Source organism: Arachis hypogaea, chromosome 19 (genome assembly GCF_003086295.3).
Source record: "Arachis hypogaea cultivar Tifrunner chromosome 19, arahy.Tifrunner.gnm2.J5K5, whole genome shotgun sequence".
Lineage (NCBI taxonomy): Eukaryota > Viridiplantae > Streptophyta > Magnoliopsida > Fabales > Fabaceae > Arachis > Arachis hypogaea.
In genome coordinates, this window is record NC_092054.1 from 62,621,483 (window position 1) to 62,628,491 (window position 7,009).

The following is a 7,009-nucleotide window of genomic DNA, read 5'->3' on the forward strand; positions in this document are numbered from 1 at the left end:
AGTTTGAGAATCCAAGAGCATTAAACAGTAATTTAAGAGTTTGAAGACAGGCAGGTGAATAGGTTGGGAATAAAATATAAAGAAAGCAGTTCAGGTTTCAGAGTTATCTATTTTTCCGGATTAACTTTTCTTACTAACTATTTTAATCATGCAAGATTTAATTCATGGAAAACTATATGTGACTAGACCCTAATTCCTTAGACCTTTCTAGTCTCCTCTAAAATTTATCAACCGCCAATTCCTTGGTCACTTAATTCCAATTAGAGGGTGAAATTCAATTATTCTAGTTTATATGCCACAGAAATCCTAATTATCCAAAAATAAAAGGATTATATGTCACGTATCCCGTTAAATCCAGATAATTAAAATTTAGGAGAATATGTTTTCAAGCTATTCTTCAAGTAAAGAGCTTTTCCAAGTTATACAAGACTCAATTAGAAAGAGGGTCATACTTCCGTTCCACCCAAATTCATAAGATAAAGAGAGAAAACAATTCTTAAATTATAAATCCATACATGAATTAAAATAGAAAAAGCAATAAAATCAATCCATACAAATAGACAGAGCTCCTAACCTTAACAATGGAGGATTAGTTGCTCATGGTTCAGAGTAAAATAAGGATTGTGAATTGGAATGGAATAATGTTGAGTTGGAACCCCCTGTTAGAATCCCTTTTTATATCTAATCCTAATTAATTTAAAATCTATCTTCTAAAACTAAAATAATATCTTTTCCTAAAAATAATATTTGAATTTTAAATTAGAATTAATTAACAAGTCTTCAGTTGATGGGTGGGGACCACTTATTTCCTTCACTCTGCAGCCTCTGATCTGTGCTTTTTGGGCTAAAAACTGGGTCAAAACTTGGCCTAAAATCGCCCCCAGCGTTTTCTGCGATTTTTGCATGTCACGCATGTCACGCGTACACGTCAGTCACGCGTTCGCGTCAATGGCCTTTTTCGCGTGTCACGCGTACGCGTCAGGTACGCGCACGCGTTGCTGAGAAGATTCGCTTTTCACGTGTACACGTCAAGTACTCGCACGCGTCGCCATAAATAGCTCCAAATCACGCGTACGCGTCAGGCACGCACACGCGTAGCTCCTCGCTGGTCAGCTCCTTGGTTTCTTTTCTTTCTCTGCAGAAACTCCATCAAATCCATCCGAATGCTACCTAAAATAAGCAGAATTTCACAAAACTGAAAGTAGCATCCATAATGGCTAAAAGATAATTAATTCTTGATAAAACTTAACAAATTAAATGCAAATTCACTAGGAAAAGATAAGAAAGATGCTCACGTATCACGTCACTAGCTTGACGGTTAGCTCCTTATGGAGGTGAGTATGGGCTCAGATTTTCGCCCCTTACAGTGAATTTTCTTCTTGTCTTCTCATGAATAAGCTCCACATGATCTAGAGACAAGACACGACTCACTGTATGTGGTAGGGTTGGTTTCTGGGTGAAGACAATTCTCATACCAGGTGAGAGGCCTTCAGTACCTTTGTGCTTAGAGCTTGTTGATGGCTGCCCAACACCAAACTTAGAATTGATGTTTGGGGGCTCTTCAAAGCTCTGCACAGAAAGAGAAGATTGGAACATTAGGTGTTGCATCACTGTCTCTTTCTTATCTGAGGGAGAATAGGGATTGGACATCTTGAACAAGATGTAGTCCTCTCCTAGTTGAAAAACCATTTCTCCCTTTGCCACATTAATCATGGCATTTGCAGTAGCTAGGAAAGGTTTTCCTAGGATGATAGAATCATCCTCATACTCTCCTATGTCCAAGACTATAAAGTTTGCAGGGATATAGTGGTCTTCAACCTTCACCAAGACATCCTCTACTAAGCCATATGGCTTCTTTATTGACTTGTTTGTCATCTCTAGTGAGATGTTTGCAGCTTGTACCTCAAAGATTCCCAGCTTCTCCATTACAGAGAGTGGCATGAGGTTTATTCTAGACTCTAGGTCACACAGAGCCTTTGATGAAGACATGATTATTGTCGATCCAAAATTTCACAAAATATAGGTTTGTTGCAAGCATAGCCTAGACCAACAAGCAATCCTCTCAAATTAAAGTTTAGAATTTTCTAATACAAAACAATTAAACCGAGAGTAATGAAACCTCGGGTCGTTATCCCTAGGAATGCAATTGAAGTGTCACGCTTTCGGTTGTGAGGAAAAGGGGTTTTGCAATCAAAGAACGAAAGATTAAAAGAACTAAGATATTGAAGAACTAAGAAATGATCAAAATTGAAGTTAATGTAAGTAAAAAAGGGAAACAAGATCAAAACTTAGTGAAAATGCTAGAAATGCATAAAGAGCCTTGACTTGGGAATGAGAATCCAAGGAATACTATCATCGCCATAACCACAACTATGGTAATTATAATGAGTCAATCTCGCTTAGTTAACTCCTAACATCGAGGAGTAAGTTTAGCAAGTATAATTGACTTTGATCCATAAGTCCTAGATAACTTACCAAATTAATTGGTAAAAAGCTAGCTTCAATGGAAACAAGAGTCAACTAACTACCCAAGAATTACCATTAAATGTTAGACACTATGACTCTAGTATCCTAGGAACTCAAACCCCAAGGCAAGGTGTGAAAATCTACTCAAAATTACAAACACTTGGTGGGCACAAAACCAAAATATGAGAATTTGCAAAGGAAAATGGAAACTATAACAAAACTATTCAAGATTCCAACTATAAACAAGCAATCAAGCATATGTAAAGCATAAAACATGAAATTCAACAATAAAAACTTCAAGAACTCAAAATTGCAAATATTAACAAAATACTTGAACCAAAGAGAAAATAAAAACAAAGATGATATAATTAAAGAGGAAATTGAGAGTACTTACAATTAAAGAAGTAAAATCCAAGATCAAACTTGCTATAAAATGCTACAATCAAAACCCTAGGAGAGAATTTTGCTATCTACACTACTCCTACTCCTAAGGATGCCTTCTAAACTAAGGAAAAACTAAAACTAAAACCTAAGGCAAGCTAATAATAACTAATGCCCCCTTCATATGTGTTAATATCCCCTTCATATAGCACTCCCATTCAGCATCAAGCCTTCCAAAATTGGGCCAAAAGCCCCGAAAAATCACGGATCACGTGTTTCATTAATGAAACCACGTGCAGGGACCTGTACGTACGCACAGAGGGTTGTGCGCATGCACACATACTAATTCCTTCTTGTGCACACACACACTTGACTGTGTGCTTCCTCCTTGTTTTCTTCATGTGCTCTCCCTTTGTACATGCTTCCTTCCACTTTTGCTAGCCAATCTTGCCTCTAGGGCCTGAAATCACTCAACAAATATTTCACGGTATCGAATGGCATAAAAGTGGAATTAAAATCACTAATTTAAGCACAAAAACACATGTTTTCACATTTAGGATCAATTTAGGGAGAAAACACAAAAGTATGCTATTTAAGTGAATAAGTGTGAATTTATGTGATGAAATCCATTCAAATCAAGCCAAAATATCTCATCAAATATGGACTCATCAATTCTCCCACACTTAAACAATAGCATGTCCTCATGCTAAACCAAACAAGGAGAGTAATCAAAGGGATAACCAACTTATTGAATGCAACTATCTATATGCATACAAGTATACTATATACTATCTATATCTATCTATCTATCTATAGTTTCCTATTGAGTTGGTGAAATCAAATAATCAAATTTCCAAGCAAGATTATAGACATGTAGGGCTAACTAAAGAAGTAATTCAGTGCAATCAAAATCTAGGGAATTGATTCAAGTTTCAAAATGAAGCAACTTGCAAGAATACATGATAAGAAGGTGGAGACATAGAATTGAGTAATCGAACCCTCACTAGGAGTGTATGCACTCTAAGCGCTCGGTGTTTAGGATTTAATCACTCAAGTCTCCTCTAATCATGTTTTCAAGGATTTGCTTTTCATCTAAGAATCAACAACCATGTGATGCATTAATGCAATTATCATGAGGACTTATTAGGATTGTAATGGGGTTAGGGCTAAGGTAGGATAAATATGGCTAAGTGGACTAAATCGAATTGAGTCCTTGATTACGTTAGGTATCCAACTCAACCTTTATCAATCCAATAATAAAAATATGCAATCCTTACCTTCCCATTCTCACTTTTTTTCCAACATTCATGTATGGTCCTTCATTCACATCACATATGCATTCTTTATCTGTTTTTTTTTCTCTTTGGGGTAACCTTTGTCCCCTTTTGATTTTTTTATTTTTTTTCAATCAAAATAAATGCATATGGTTTAGTAGTTCATACATGAATGCACCCATTTTCCAAAATTTTCAATGAAGATCCAAAATAGAAATTTTTTCTACCAATGCTTCCCAAAATTCTCCCACAGTTAAATGAAACACACTTTTCAACCTAAGCTAATTAAGGATACAAATTAAGGTAAATCATGATTTTTTGCTTAAGGTTGTAATGTGGTCAAGTTAAAAACAATGTGGGTCAATAAGGCTCAAAGGGGTTAACAATGGTAGATGCAAGGATAAGGCTATGTGGGTGAGTGAGTTTAATTCAAAAATGGCCTCAATCATGTTCAATGCATTCAAACATCAAACATTGGAAATAAAGAATCAAGCAAAACCAAGATTACAATCATAGAAGGAGAAAAGTACACTATGAACAAAATTGTGGTTGGAATGTGTAACTACTCAATATAAGCTCAAAAACTCACAAGGTATTTTATTCTTTTCTCTTCTATGCTCCATAAAAATCATTCAAGCAAGTTTAAAAACAATTTTCTAAATCAATTCAATAGAATGCCCTCAAAACAAAATTCTTGAAAATCTTTGTTGTTTTTCACCAAAATTATTTCCTATATGTATGTGTGTATGTTGTGATGGATGCAAATTTTTCAAAATTCTTAGTTCTTTTCCTAATTTTCAATATCCAAAAATTAACATGAACAATTAGGAACAAAATTGAACTAGGTATATGCTATTCACATCATCCAACCGTAACCAAAATCTATATTATATATCAAGTAAAATAAAGTGCAATATATATATATATATATATATATATATATATATATATATATATATATATATATATATATATATATATATATGAAAATGCAATACTAAAGATAACTAGAATCAAACTAATATATATATATACAACTACTAAAATACTAGTATGTGGCTTAAGATAAAGTATTGTAAATATCTACAAAAGCATAATAAAAACTAAAGTAAACTAAATTAAGAGTGTTCAAGAGAGAATTTTACACCCAAAAAATTGTAGATCCTCCACCACACTTAAATCATGCACAGTCCTCCGTGCCAAAAATCGGACCAGGGGTGGCTAACTCTGAGAAGCTCCACCGTCTGGCGGTGGTGGGTGCTATAGCCGATGATATATAATGATCACACGGGGTCGGCTCTGTGGTGGTCTTAGCGGCCGGCTCCTAAACGGCCTGGTCAGCTGCCTCTGCTTTCTGCTCGGCTGCCTCCTCAGCTCTCTCCTCTGCTATCGGCTCCGTCTCAGGCTCGGGCTCTGGCTCTGGTGTAGTTACCGGAGGTGGACCGGGGTCTCTACCCTCTAGCTTGGCTGCCAACTACTAAAAACAGTGCTCACTACAATGCTCGTTTCGGTGGAGTTCCTGAAGGATGTCCTGGGGCAGCTCATAAGTGGTCCAAGAGGTAGTGCAGGAACTGAAGGTGCAGAAAGTGCTGAGGGTGCGAATGATGATGGTGGCTCTGTAGTCTTCCTCTTCTTCTGTGGTGGTCTATCATACTCTCCGTATGGCAGAAATGGCTGGGTGCAGATATATACAGACGTCCGGTCTTCTGGTCGCCTCTCCACCCCAGATAAAGTGGCCAAACGGGTGATCATCGATGGGAAGGGGACGTTGTACTTCTGCTGTTGGTTCACCTTCCACATCAACTCTCTGATAAGGGGAAAAACAGATATCCTCTTCCCCTCCAGAATGTCCCAAAGTAGTACTACCACACAGACCCGAATGTGTGTAGCATGTGTGCTCGGTAAAATATAATCAGCAATGATCTGCTTCCAGATCCTCGCCTACAGGTGTAAGTGAGCACATGTAATGTTTTGTGGAACCGCGTTCTCCCCTCTGCTGTATTCCCAATGGGCCTCAGGCAGCCCAATCCTCTTCAGAACCGCGTCCAAGGAAAGCTTTCCTGTAGTCAAGTCCACCACTATCTTCGGGTAAGCATCGCGGCTCGGAGGAATATGCGAAATCTGCAAGAGGGCCTCTAAAGCATGGTCGGAGATGTCTAAGGTGACACCCCTCAGAAAAATAGTTGTGGCCTCTCTCTTCAGCAAATTTTCATAGAATTCTTTGACCTGGTGTTCATTGATATCCACTGGGTCAAATTCTACGAATTTTCACTGGTAGAAATTGAGTCGGTTATGTATTAGTTCTGCATATTTTTTCGGTATGCTGAGCTTTCTATCATAGTGGAAGGCTTTCTTTTCGAATTTCTTATACTGCTCATGGGCTTCCTCAGTAATAAAAGTGTCCGGCTGAGTGCTCGGACGTGCAGGAGGAGGAGCCAAAGGGTTGGCTTTCTCCTTACCCTTGCGACGCATCCTAAAAAAGAACAAAAACAGAATACAATTTAGGAGAAACAGATAAAATCACAAAAGCAAAGAGGAAATAGTCAAACAATGCAAATTAGAGCCAATATAGTAAACAGACACTCAATTAAGGAAAATATTTTTTAAAGAAGTGATATGCTCAACAGAAAAAGTAGTTTTCCACAATCAAGAAACCTAAGTAACAATTAAAGGGAATGAACAATAATTACATCACAAATAACTTAGGTATAGCAATGGAAGTGAATTAAGTCAAGACATGGTTATTGCCTAATTGTACCTTGAAGGTGTAATATTGCATAAAAATTAACTCAAAGGCAACAACCAATTCAACACTAAGGGAGCTTGCTCATCCATGTCAAGAAGTAGGAAATGATCACATAACTAAACCCTTTGTTCAAAAGCAATAC